Raw genomic sequence first — 14,028 nt, forward strand, 5'->3', positions numbered from 1 at the left:
AGGCGTTTGGTATGCTTTCCTTTATTGGTCAGAGTATTGAGTACAGGAGTTGGGAGGTCATGTTACGGCTGTACAGGATGTTGGTTAGGGCCACTGTTGGAATATTGTGTGCAATTCTGGTCTCCTTCCTATCAGAAAGATGTAGTGAAACTTGAAAGGGTTCAGAAAAGATTTACAAGGATGTTGCCAGGGTTGGAGGATTTCAGCTATAGGGAGAGGCTGAACAGGCTGGGGCTGTTTTCCCTGGAGCGTCGGAGGCTGAGGGGTGACCTTATAGAGGTTTACAAAATTATGAGGAGCATGGATCAGGTAAATAGGCAAAGTGTTTTCCCTGGGGTCAGGGAGTCCAGAACTAGATGGCATAGGTTTAGGGTGAGAGGGGAAAAATATAAAAGAGACCTACGGACAACTTTTTCACGCAGAGGGTGGTACGTGTATGGAATGAGCTGCCAGAGGAAGTGGTGGAGGCTGGTACAATTGCAACATTTAAGAGGCAGTTGGATGGGTATATGAATAGGAAGGGTTTGGAGGGATATGGGCTGGGTGCTGGCAGGTGGGAGTAGATTGGGTTGGGATATCCGGTTGGCATGGACGAGTTGGACCGAAGGGTCTGTTTCCATGCTGTACATCTCTATGACTCTATCTGATGAAGAGTCGTCTAGACTTGAAACGTTAGCTTGTTTTCTCTCCATGAATGCTGCCTAACCTGCTGTAATTTCCAGCAGTTTTTGTTTTCTCCAGGGTCTTACTCCTGCTAACTTGGAGGAGATCCAATAATCATCATCTCGTTTTAACTTAGGTCCCCTTCATCTATCAATCCGTGCTTGCTGACTTAACTTGGCTCCAATTTTAACATTGCCAAGATTTAAAAATTCTCATTATAATTCTCCAATCTTTTCAAACACAACTGCCCCCAACTCCACCTCCTGGGTTTATAATGTTCTCCAATCCTTCAGGGTATTTGTGCCTCTCTAATTCTAGATTCTTGAGCAGCCCCGATTTTAATCACTCAATCATTATTTGCCTCGTTTTAGGTTTCCAAGGTCCTAAACTCTGGAATAGAGAATTACAATAATGCCTTAACTGTTGACTGCAAGTTAACTGGCAGGATATTCTGTTTGGGCTGAATAGCACATTTCTGTACTGCATACATAACTTAGTAAAGGGAGAATCAAATCAGAACTGTATTTTTACATCAAGAATCAGCTCAGACTGCAATGCAACATTACAACAAGCCAGATTAGTTTCTTCCGAACCCTGTCACCTCTCTTATATCCCAAAGCTAATCTACTGTTTAATTATAGTTTTATTTATTTTAGGAATTTTATCATTAAGATTACACAGAAAACCATCTGAAAAGAGAACATATTACATACTCATTAAAATTGCACTGGCAGCACGTCTGTTATTCACTCCTAGTTAAAGATACGCTGAACTAATTGAGGGAGAAAAGACAATTAGAAACACATCTAAATAACTCATCATTAAAACAAATCGGCCTGGAGGAGAATGAACAAATAGCCACGATTGTGTCAAACTCAGGATAAGGGATGTGGAACATCTAGTCAAGAGGAAGAAGGAAGCTTACTTAAGGAGGCAAAGATCAGACAGGGCTTTAGAAGGTTACAGGGTAGCCAGGAAGGGAACTGAAGAATGGACTTTGGAGAGCTAGAAGGGGGCATGATAAAGCTTTAGCGAGTAGGACTAAGGAAAATCCTAAGGCATTCTACACTCACGTGAGGAACAAGAGGATGGCCAGAGTGAGGGTAGAGCGGATCAGGAGGGAACTTGGAGGAGGTAGGGAGGTCCTTCATGATTACTTTGCTTCAGTATTCACTACTGAGAGGGACTTTATCGTTTGTGAAAAGAGTGTGAAACAGACTGATATGCTTGAACAGGTTGATATTAAGAAAGAGCATGTGCTGAAAATTTTGAAAAACATTAGGATACATAGATCACCTGGACCTGAAGGGATATACCAAATGTTACTATGGGAACTGAGGGAAGAGATTGCTGTGCCTTTGGCAATGATCTTTGCGTCCTCACTGTCCAATGGAGTAGTGCCAGATGATTGGAGGTGGCAAATGTTATTCCCTTGTTCAAGAAAGGGAATAGGGATAATCTTGGGAATTTCAGTGCAGTCAGTCTTGTGTCTGTGGTGGACAAAATATTGGAGAGAATTCTGAGAAACAGGATTTATGATTACTTGGAAAACCATAGTTTGATTAAAGATAGCCAGCATGGCTTTGTGAGGGGCAGATCATGCTTCACAAGCCTTAGTGAATTCTTCGAGGATGTGTCAAAACACTCTGATGAAGGTAGAGCAGTGGATGTGGTGTACATTGATTTTAGCAAGACGTTTGGTACGTTCCCCATGGTAGGCTCATTCAGAAAGTAAGGAGGCATGGGATACAGGGAAATTTGGCTGTCTGAATACAGAATTGGCTGGCCTATAGAAGACAGAAGGTATTGAAAGTATTCAGCCTGGAGCCTGGTGACCAGTGGTGTTCTGCAGGGATCTGTTCTGGGATCTCTGCTCTTTGTGATTTAAATGACTTAGATGAAGTAGTGGAAGGGTGGTTGGTAAGTTTGCTGGTGACACAAAGGTTGGTGGAATGGTGGATAGTGTGGATGGCTGTTGCTGGTTGCAATGGGACATTGACAGGATGCAGAATTGGGCTGATAAGTGGCAGATGGAGTTCAACCTGAGAAAGAGTGAAGTGATTCATTTTGGAAAGTCAAGCTTGAATCCAGAATACAGGGTTAAGGCAAGATTCTTGGCAGTGTGGAGGAACAGAGGGATCTTAGGGTCCACGCCTATAGATCCCTCAAAGCTGCCACCCAAGTTGAAAGAGTTGTTGAGAAGGCATATGGCATGTTGACTTTCATTAGCAGGGGGATTGAGCTTAAGAGTTGTGAGGTTACGCTGCAGCTCCAAAGAGCCCTGGTTAGATCACACTTGGAATATTGTGTTCAGTTCTGGTCGCCTCATTATATGAAGGATATGGAAACTTTAGTGATGGTGCAGAGGAGATTTACCAGGACTCTGCCTGGACTGGAGGCAGAGGGAACCAGGGCTTTTCTCATTGGAGTAAAGAAGGATGAGAGGTGGCTTGATAGAGGTGTATAAGATGATGAGAGACATACATAAAATGAACAGTCAGAGACCTTTTTCCCTGGGCAGAAATGGCTCTCAAAAAGGGACATTATTTTAAGGTGACTGGAGGAAGCTTTAGGGGAGATGTCAGAGGTAGGTTATTTTTTTTTTATATAGATATTTTTATTAGAAATTTAACATTTTTACAAGTTTACAAAAATAAACAAAACTCTCAAGTACAAACATTGATATACAATTAAATCTTAAATATATAATAACCAAAATTAAGCCCTTGTTAGGATAGCCGAAATATCTGTATTCATATAATTCAAGAAGGGCTTCCATATTTTATAAAATAATTCGGTCTTTTGGTGCACCATATTTGTAAGGAAGTCAAGGGGAATACATTCCATGATAAATCTGTGCCAATTTGAAAGTCCAGGGGGTCCCTCAGCCACCCAGTTCACCAAAATATTTTTCCTTGCACAGAAAGAGAGAATAGAAAATAGTCTCTTCCCATGCATGTCCAGGGAGGATAAGTTCGAAAAGCCCAAAAGGAGAGATACGGGGTCCACTTTAATTTCTGTTCCTAAAACTTCTGTCAGGACACTTGCTACTTTAGTCCAGTATCTACGGATCTTATGACAGGTCCATAGACAATGTACAAGAGTGCTCACTTCTATTTTACATTTGGGACACATTGGAGATGCCCCTGCCTTAAATTTTGCCAATCAATCCGGTGCTATATGGGCCCTATGAAGTATCTTCAGCTGGATAGCCTGTTACAGATGGTGATTCTTCTAGCGTTTTCCCAAATGTCATTCCACGTTTCTATAAGAGGTTCTTGACACAGAGAGTGGCAAGTGCACGGAATGCACTGCCAGCAGTGGTAGCAGAATCGGATACATTAAGGACATTTAAGCGACTCTTGGTTGGAAACACGGATGATAGTGAAATGAAGGGAATGCAGATTAGTTTGATCTTAGAGTAGGATAAAAGTTTGGCACATCATCGAGGGCCAAAGGGCCTGCACTGTGCTGTACTGTTCTATGTTCAGCAACATATGATGAAGGGGTAAATGTAGGGAAATGGGTCCGGGTGGGTTGCTCTTCGGAGGGTCAGTGTGGACTTGTTGGGCCGAAGGGCCTGTTTCCACACTGTAAGTAATCTAATCTAATCTAATCTAAAAAAGATAGCCACGGACAGTTAAGTCATGGGCAGGAATTCTTGGAACAGCTTAGCCTGAATCATGCATTTGCAATCTCCCATCTTCCTATTTCTAGGTTTGCTCGAAAAGTCAATAATGAATCAGGAGTTTTGTTGACAGTGTAGCCATAATTTGTGCCTCTCTATAAGAAGCCAGAACAGGTACATTAACTCTGGGACGCAGGTGAGGGGCATCTTCCAATTTTTAAAAAGTTAATTTCAATGACAGTACTTGAGACAACATTGGAAAGTAACTTGCAGCGTCTGCATATATTCTTTTGCACAGAGACGACAAGATGGACTCAGAGAAATGGGTTTTGTAATTTGGGAATGAGGATTGAACGTTCTACAGTATTGGATACTGCTTTAGTGATACCAGCTACTCTGAACAAGAAGGGTGAAAGTACCATGCAACCTGCTATAACCATAAAAGTCTGAAACATTTCATGTCTGCAAGGTTGTGGTTCCAGGTTAGCACTCCCAACTACAATAATAAATGCTGCACTGTTAGAGGCTCTGTTTGTTAAATCAGAGCACCATTTGTCAGATAGTACTATTTCAAAAAAAAGAGGACAGTCCCTTTCAGCATCCTGACAATACTTACCCTGACTTCACTGATTGGATCATTTGGTCATTAGTTAATTGTTGCTTGTGGAAGCTTGTAGTGTGCAAACTGACTGTCTGCTACCACATCACACACCAACCAAACTTCAGGCATATTTAATCTCTATATCAGATTTGGAGGTCTTGTGATCATAAAGAGCAAACTCTATAATGGTGCCTTTACTGGCCTCTAAGCTGAGTCATGTGAAGGCCATAAACTATGTTACAGTCCTTTCGCCCAGGTGATTATGTTCCATTTTACCTGGTCTGGCCGACATGCAACTCCAGATTCTCAAAATCTATTTGACTCTGTACTACCCTCTGAAATGGCTGAGCAAGCTTCTCATTGTATACAGCCCTCAAGAAGGCCATGCGACATCAAGCCTGGCATCGGATACAACAATGATGCACTGTCCTCAGTCAACCCCAAAGTCCTTCTCACTAACATCCAGGATTGAGACAGCTGTCTTACAGACAAGTCAAACAACAGTGTGACACTGTCATTCTCACTGAATTATCCATTACAGTTAATGTTCCATCACCTTCCCTTGCTATGGCCTGGCCTGCCCTGCCCTACCAGCAGGGAAAACTCACTAATGATAATGGCATACTTTCAGGAGGGAGTTGCCCCGGGAACCTGTGACACTAACTCCTCATACCACGAAGTTTTATCCTATCAGGTCAAATATGAACAAGGAAATCATCTGCTAATTACCACTTACCTGTCCTCTCTCAAAATATGAATCAGTACTCTTCCATTCTGAGCACATCTTGGAAGAAACACTGAGGTTAGCAAGAACAGAGAATATTGAATGAGAAATTCAATGCCCATCATCAAGAGTGGCTCAATAGCACTGTTGCTGACTGCCATGACAGAGTCCTAAAAGAGATAGCTATCAGACTTGATTTGTGACATGTGACGAGGCAATCAATAGGAAGGAAAAAACTACTTACCCCTTCCCTCTCTGGGCTATTTGTAACAGATACATCTGTTGATGAAATTACTGACCCCCTTATGAAGGCAAAATCTCTGCTTCGTACTGTGTTCATCGTGTTATACAGCATCATCACATGGGATAGATTCAGAATAGATCCAGCAACTCAAAGCTGTGCACCCATGAGTCTTTCTGGGCCATAAGCAACAGCACAATTATATTCAGCCACAATCTGTAACCATATAGACTGGCATATCCCTTACTCTAACATTACCATCAAGCAATTGGATCAATACTGGTTCAACAACAACTGGGAGGGGAGCAAAACAGGAGCAGCACCAAGTTTACCTCAAGATACAATACTCAACTCTGTGAAGCTTTAAAACACAACCATTTCCATATCGAACGGTGGAAGCAACAGGCAGCCAGCTATTTCTCCTGAGGTCTATCCAGAGTTTCATTCATCCACTTAAGGGTTACTACAGAAGCATTTGAGGGAAAAGATGGTTATAATGATAGATTTAGATAAAGAAAAGATGGGAAGAGGCTTGAATGGAACAAAACTCCAGTTTTGGCTGGTTGGGCTGAATTACCTCTTTCTGTACAGTATACTTGTTGTAAACCTATGTAGAAAATGTACTTTACTCACAGGCACTTTTAAATATATGTCAGAATAGAAAAATAAAACAGTATTAGATCATGTAACATAGCGACAAAGTAGGATAGAACAAGTATGTACAATCCTTTGGCCTCTACCCCTTAGACTGGTGCTTTGGTTATGTTCCAACATGGCATGACATAGGTACTTCAAGGGTGAAAGAGAGATCTGCATTCAAAATTCAAACAAAATAATTTAAGTTTTTTTTTCAAATGAGCACTACAATCAGCTTACTCTTATTCATATGAGCTTATTCATATGATTATATCCAAAGTTTTGATATTAAAATGAGGCACATGAAGTACAAAGACAAAACTGCATGGGAATTTGAGTTAAAGTCAATATACCTAGACAACGTCATACTTAATTATTAAAGGTAATTCTTCCTTGCATTCTCGGGAACCATCTGGGATGCCCTGAGCCACATTCAGTACCAGCAATTCTTTGCTTAATATTAGTAACTTAGACTAATTCTAAGTTGGGAAAATACCCACAATCTTTGTCAGAAGGTAGACTCAATCTTGATAAATAGCAAAGATTTATTACATACAGCTTAATGGCTAATGACATTACATCTGGAAGTCTCCTGTGAGACATCAGGCTCAACTTAACAGGTAAGTGCATTTACTGCTGCCGAAACATTCTCATACGCACAAGACTATACTAGATACTGTTTAGCTCCTCCCAGGAGCAATTAATTATATGCTGATGGACAGAGCTTATTTGGTGATGTTAATTAACTCTTTCAGGTGCTAACTGCTTTAAACAACAATGAGTTCAAAGTGGACATGAAAGAAAAACAGGAGCAATTAGAGAAAAGGCAGGCTCAAAGGAGAATTATGCAAAATTGGGACCATGGGTAAATGATGATATATCAATTCCACATATTTACTCGCACAAACGTTTGGAAGAAATTGTAGGTAAGTAAATATAGGAGAGGATTATGATCATTACTTATTATTCTTCTCCAAAGGGGGGAAAATAGTGGTGTAATAGTCAAGTCATAGGCTGGTAATCAAGAGTACAAGGCGAAGGTTCTGGGGGCAAAGGGTTCAAAACTGCACCACAGCATCTGGTGGAATTTAAATTCAGATAATAAATCTGGAATATATGGGTTGTTTCAGTGAAAATGACCATGGCAACATCAATTAATTTTCCTAAAAACCCAAGTAGTTCATCAATGGTCTAACTTAAACGTGACTCTATACCCAGAGCAATGTGGTTAATTCTTGACTGCCCTGAGGTTGCTTAACAAGTCAGTCACTCAGTTCAAGGGCAATTAGGGGCGTTATCAAACACTTGTCTTGACCATACAGCATCAAAGAATAAGAATTAATGTAGCAATGGTGATATTTGAGGGTTGCTGAACTATGGTTGTGATGTTACTACTAAGCAGGGTGTGGAGGCACATCTTATGTCCATCTCAGCCGGAATGGGGAGCTAAACCCATGCTTTTGCTGTTATTCTGAACCACATAAGCCACCAAGCCAACGGAACTAGCTAAGCCCCAATCTAGTTAGGTATTAATTGAAAACAATCTTGCTGGGTTACTGATGAAAGAGTACAGATCTGAAACACTAATTCTGCTTGTCTTTCTGCAGATGCTGCCAAGCCTGAAGATTTCCACCATTTCTGTATTTATAACCCTAAGGTTCCATCTGCCTTGCTAAGGCTGCATCTGCCATTGGGTGTGCAGTCTTGATCTCCTCGTTTTAAAATATTCAATATTGGGCAGAGTTCAAAGGACAGTTAAGAGATTAATTCCAAAACTTAGGGAGCTGTATGGAGATGTTTGCTGACGTCAGGATTTTGTTCGTTTAAAGGAGTGAAACATGGAGTAATCTGATTAATGTTTAAAATTTGTCAAGCCAGGAGAATACAAATTCAGATTTCAGATTCAGAGGCTGATTTCTTGCAACAGCTTTTCAGTTGAAGGGTCAGAAATATGTAAGATTCAGTAAGGGTTAGATGATAAAATCAAAACATTTCAAAGGCAAGTTGGAAAGGTTCCAGTCAGTATTTAGGATTCAGCTGTATTAGACTTAGTAAGACAGCAAGATCTTTAAAAAAAGAACACTTTTATTTATATAATCAAAAACAGAAGTTGCTGGAAGAGCTCAGCAGGTTTGATAGCATCTGTGAAGAGAAATCAAAGTTAACGTTCCAGGTCTGGTGACTGTTCCTCAGGCCATTACAAAAGTCTTCATAACCAATGATATCCTATAATGTGTAATCACTGTTATTGTTTCAGAAATAGACAGCCAATTTGTAGACAACAAGCTCCTACAAATAGCAATGTTACAACGACTAGATAACCTGTTTTTTAAAATGCTAATTGAGAGATATACATTGACCATGACACAGGGATAACTCCCCCGCCCTTCTCTAAATGCTGATGTGACACCTTTTATGTCCAAGAGGGCGACACTGGGGGAAGATGAAGGCTTGGTTTAACCTCTCATCCGAAAGATGGTACCTCCAACAACGAGGTTGCTGAAGAAGCCTCTGGACGCCAGAAAGTTTCCTCCCACTCAAAAATGCATTGTCAGATTTGATTTTTGTGCTATAGTCCTGGATTGGGCCTTGAACCCACATGACTCTAACCTCTGAGGCAAAAGTGCCCTTACAAATATGTAGGTAGGACAACATTGGGCTATTTTGTGCTGAAAGCTTTTACTGTAGAGTCATAGTAATGTACAGCATCGAAAAAGAGCCTTCGGTCCATCTTGACTAGATATCCTAAATTAATCTAATCCTATTTGGCCCATATCCCTCTAAACCCTTCCTATTTGCTCTGAGTTGCTTTTAACATGTAATTAGTGGGTAACCATAACACTACATTCATTCAAGTGCAGAGAGTAACAGCAATAGTCCTCTGTGCTGAAGCAGAATTTTCTCTCAAAGCAACTTCTGGTTTTGTCACTTAACTGACAGCTATCCAATATACCTATTATACCAGTGTTAGCGTCACTGTTATTCTGGTCACAAAATATAACCCATTCTTAATTATGCAGTAAAATCAAATTAGTTCAGCCTAAAAGGTTTGATACTAGGCATTTGAGAATTCTACAAACCAGGATTTCCCTCCCCAAGCCAAAATAGCATGACATCTCTCCACATCAATGCCAAATCACTGCTTTCAGACAAGTGTATTTTGTGCAAAGATTACAGCACAGTCAATAAATTGTGAAATCTGCAGAACCAAGTCCTGCTTGACAGAATCTTTTCACAAGCACAAGACATTGTGGTCCATTAAATGGATACTTTATTAAAAGGCATCAGTCCCAAAAGGTACTCTTGATTAAATGGTGATTGGCATTCCAACTGAACATCTGCACAACGTGCAACAGTCTTGGCAAACTGCCTTAAAAACAAAATTCTCAACCACTTTACTATGGGTCTGTGATTGCTGTGACTCAAAAACTCCAAGAGCTTGGTAACATATCAGCACAACTCATTCATTACCTGTTGCAATTGAATATTCTGGAGCATTGGAAGTGGAAGAATTGAAGGAAAACATGAAGATTTCCCAGAAAACAAGTCTAGAAATACGTAACAATCAACTGAAAGGAAAATGCATTCAAGTCACAGAGAATTTTAAAAATGGTGGGACCCCCAAAAAACTGGCAAGCAGGCATGCCACTGAAAGCTTGGTCATGCCGTTTTAGAACCTATCAAAATTTAATCTGAGCATTTAGTTTCCTATCACTCAAAACAGTTCTGGTCATCTGGTTTCATTGGATAAAGTCAAACGTTTGCTCACTGTGAAATTATCAACAAGATTGAATGACTGAAATTTGATAGACTACAATCTCAGTAACAAATTGCTCCATGATGAAAGATATCGTGTGACTTCTCGGTTAAAAACTGAGTTTTCATGGACTACTTTTCAAAGCAGTTCACTTGTCTTGTACAAATCAACATGCTACTAATCCAAATTGCAAAATAAAGCATTGCAACATTGAACTTTAAGAATATAAGACCACTTCATTCTTAATTTGTTCTTGGGCATTGTTGATTCTGCCAGCATTTATTAACTATCCCTAATTGTCTGGAGGGCAGTTAAGAGTCAATCACATTGCTGTGGAAATGGACTTCATAAGGTAAGGTTGACAGATTTCCTTCCCTAAAGGACATGAGAGAATCATGTAGGTTTCTAACAACAATTACAAAGGTGATTTTTAATTTCAGATTTTAAAGGACTCAAATTCACAATGTGATTCGAAGCCATGATCCCAAAACAATAGTCAAGAGTGTGATGCTGGAAAAGCAGAGCAGGTCAGCATCCGAGGAGCAGGACAGTCGATGTTTTGGGCATAGGACCTTCACCAGGAATTCGAAAATCTTTCTTTTACATTGTGACCATTTTAATCATCTGCAAAAATGACCCTGCACTTCCTGTTGCCTGCCACTTCAACACACCACTGTATTCCCTGGCCAATATTTCTGTCTCAGGCTTGCTGCAGTCCTCAGCGAAGCTCAGCACAAACTGGAAGAACAGCATCCCAGTTTCCGCTTGGAAACCCTGCAGCCTTCAGGACTCAATGTTAAACTCAATGATTTCAGGACTTGGGAACCTTCTCCCATACACCAGACATGGCTTGTCAACACATGGGTTTCTACTGCAACCAGCCATTTTTAGTTATTAATGGCTATTAGCTGCCCCCATTAGCAACTATTGATTCTCCCAGGCTGACCTTTACCCATCCTCTCTCCGCCTAACATGCTGTTCTCTCCCTCTCGGCTCCATCAATTTTTTAATCCTTCCAATCCCCCACCCCATCATCAGCACATATACTCTTTTCCTAACTACAACCAGTTCTGAAGAAGGGTCACTGGACATGAAATGTTAATGCTTTCTTCCAACAGGTGCTACCAGACTTGTTGAACTTCTCCAGCAACTTCTGTTTGTGTTTCTGATTTCCAACATTGGTAGTATTTTGTTTGGGTTTCAATTTTATTCTTCTCCTCCATATTATTTGCCCTATCTGAATAACAATTATTAAAGGCTCATTCATTGCTAGAACATGAGACCCAGCATTCTTTAGCTACTTCAACATGAGTGTTCACTTCATTCAGATTCAGAGAAAATGATATTTGCCAACTGGCCCCTGCACTTACACAACCAAATTTACTTATTTTTCCTTATGCCAGTAACAGGATCACAGTTCCAAAAAATCTTGTAACTATGATGAGCTAATGCGAGGTGATGCGTTTTGGAAGATCCAATTCAAGAGTGAACTATACAGTATGTGGAAAAATCCTGGGAAAAATTGATGTACAGAGAAATATGGGTGTTCAGGTCCATGGTACCCTGAAGGTGGCAACGCAGGTCAGTACAGTGGTCAAGAAGGCATACGGCATGCTTTCCTTCATCGGACAGGGTATCGAGTACAAGGATTGGCAGGCCATGTTATAGTTGTGTCAGACTTTGATTTGGCCACGTTTGGGATACTGCATACAATTCTGGTTGCCACATTACCAAAAAGATGTGGATGCTTTGGAGAGGGTGCAGAAGACATTCACCAGGATGTTGCCCGGTATGGAGGGCGCTAGCTATGAAGAGAGGTTGAGTAGATGAGGATTATTTTCATTAGAAAGACTGAGGTTGAGGGGGTTGTGATTAAGGTCTACAAAATCATGAGAGGTATAGACAGGGTGGATAGCAAGAAGCTTTTTCCCCCCAGAGTGGGGGACTCAATTACTAGGGGTCATGAGTTCAAAATGAAGGGGGGAAAATTTAAGGGAGATATGCATAGAAAGTTCTTTACGCAGAGGGTGTTGGGTGCCTGAAACACGTTGTTAGTGGAGGTGGTAGAGGCGGGCATGACAGCGTCATTTAAGATGTATCTAGACAGATACATGAATAGGCAGGGAGAAGAGGGATACAAATCCTTAGAAAATAGGCAAAAGGTTTAGATAGAGGATCTGGATTGGCGCAGGGTTGGAGGGCTGAAGGGCCTGTTCCTGTGCTGTAATTTCCTTTGTTCTTTGTACAACTATGTGGATAAGGGCTCTGGATTTAACAAAAGTAACTGTGGGGAGCCAGCACTAGACTGTCAATGCATCGCAACCCAAACAAAACAAATATGAGCATAAAAGAGGTTTAAAGTAACTGAGGTACATTACATGTGATGGTCTTAGAGTGGGAGTGGGAAATCATAAAACATGACAGGTTAAGCTGATTGGATGTATTTTATGAATTAAGAAACCAAGTACAAAACCAACACTTGTGTTTATACAGTGCTTTTTGCAAGGGTCTAAGAATACTTTTGAAAAGTATGGTGCTGGAAAAGCACAACAGGGCAGGCAGCATCTGAAGAGCAGGAGAATCTAAGAATACTGCAAGGCTCTTTACAGCAAATGAAGTGATTTTGATCTGTAATCATAGCTATTATGTAAGAATGGAAAAAAAACTTGTCCTAGGTATATTTACTCCATAAACCTTGATATCATTGAATCTTCTCCAGCTGAAATTCCCACTGAAGCCGAAGGGAAAGCTGCAATAACTGCAAAGTAAGTCTCAAATGAAAGGCAAACTCCAAGATTATATGTATAAGTCTGAATATTGGTCTCACTTTCAGAAGTTGGCACATTTATTACCGTTGCACAAAAATGTCTTCATGCAACAGTGCAAATGTTTTGAATACTAATCGTGATATTACTAATATAATGACAAATAAAAAGAGAAATTCCTGCTGTCTCATGCCCAGCTGCAATAGGATACCCTGACTCTCTGTGAGGATTCACATGTTGGACCTAATCCAGTCAATAATACTAATTCTTCAACTGTTTCCTCAAAATGAGAAAATACAAAGTCCATTTTGGATTCCAGGTCTCTTATCAACAAAAACAGGCACAGATTAGTTTTCTTATCTGAAGACAGCCACAGCACTGAAGATTGAGAGATGCAGGATAGGGAAAAGTGGCTACTTGTGTTATTCCCTTCAACTAACGAAACTGAAGTAACTTGGCAAATGCTTTCACCAGCACAGTGGTAACACAAACTCATTTGTTTGGAATGCCTCAAGTGTAATCTCTAACCAATGTAGCCATCAATTGACGAGCCTTGTGTGCAAATAAAATACACAGAAAAGCCACAACTACCAACTGTGCAGAACTAGATAATTAATAAACACTATGTAGCAGTTTATCTTGGGACAATAATTAACACAACTTACAACTGAAGGAGTCAAAATGGATGAAATAAATATGTTTTCCTGATGATTTACGAGGGGGATGGAACAAAGTAATTGGAAACAGACTGTTTTCAGTGGTTGTGGCGCCTAAAAAGAGGAAATAGTAAAAAGACTGAGATCAAAGAACAACAGGAACATTTTGTTTGAAACAGAGGATAGGAAGGCTGGGGAAAGTCGAATGTTTTATCACATTTAGAATTCAAAACGGAGATTATATTAATTGCTAAGAATGGTCAGTTAGAGTTGAAGAGTGGGAACAAATGGGATAATGGGAAGACAGCAAGAACATGGGATTAACATCAACCTGAATTGGTTGGGGCAAATTACATG

General features: G+C 40.4%; 1 protein-coding gene across 6 annotated transcripts in view; it reads right to left on the bottom strand.

The window, feature by feature from the left end:
* Positions 1-14,028, bottom strand: part of znf592 (zinc finger protein 592) — a 198,980-nt gene that overhangs the window by 67,369 nt on the left and 117,583 nt on the right. The window contains exon 1 of one of the 6 annotated variants that reach the window (XM_043680574.1): positions 13,761-13,766. The exons of the other annotated variants lie outside the window; for them this stretch is intronic. The gene's annotated coding sequence lies outside the window, so the exon portion shown is untranslated. Of the gene's footprint in view, positions 1-13,760; positions 13,767-14,028 lie in introns of those variants that run through there. 6 annotated transcript variants of the gene reach the window in all.

This window comes from Chiloscyllium plagiosum, chromosome 40, assembly GCF_004010195.1.
Source record: "Chiloscyllium plagiosum isolate BGI_BamShark_2017 chromosome 40, ASM401019v2, whole genome shotgun sequence".
Lineage (NCBI taxonomy): Eukaryota > Metazoa > Chordata > Chondrichthyes > Orectolobiformes > Hemiscylliidae > Chiloscyllium > Chiloscyllium plagiosum.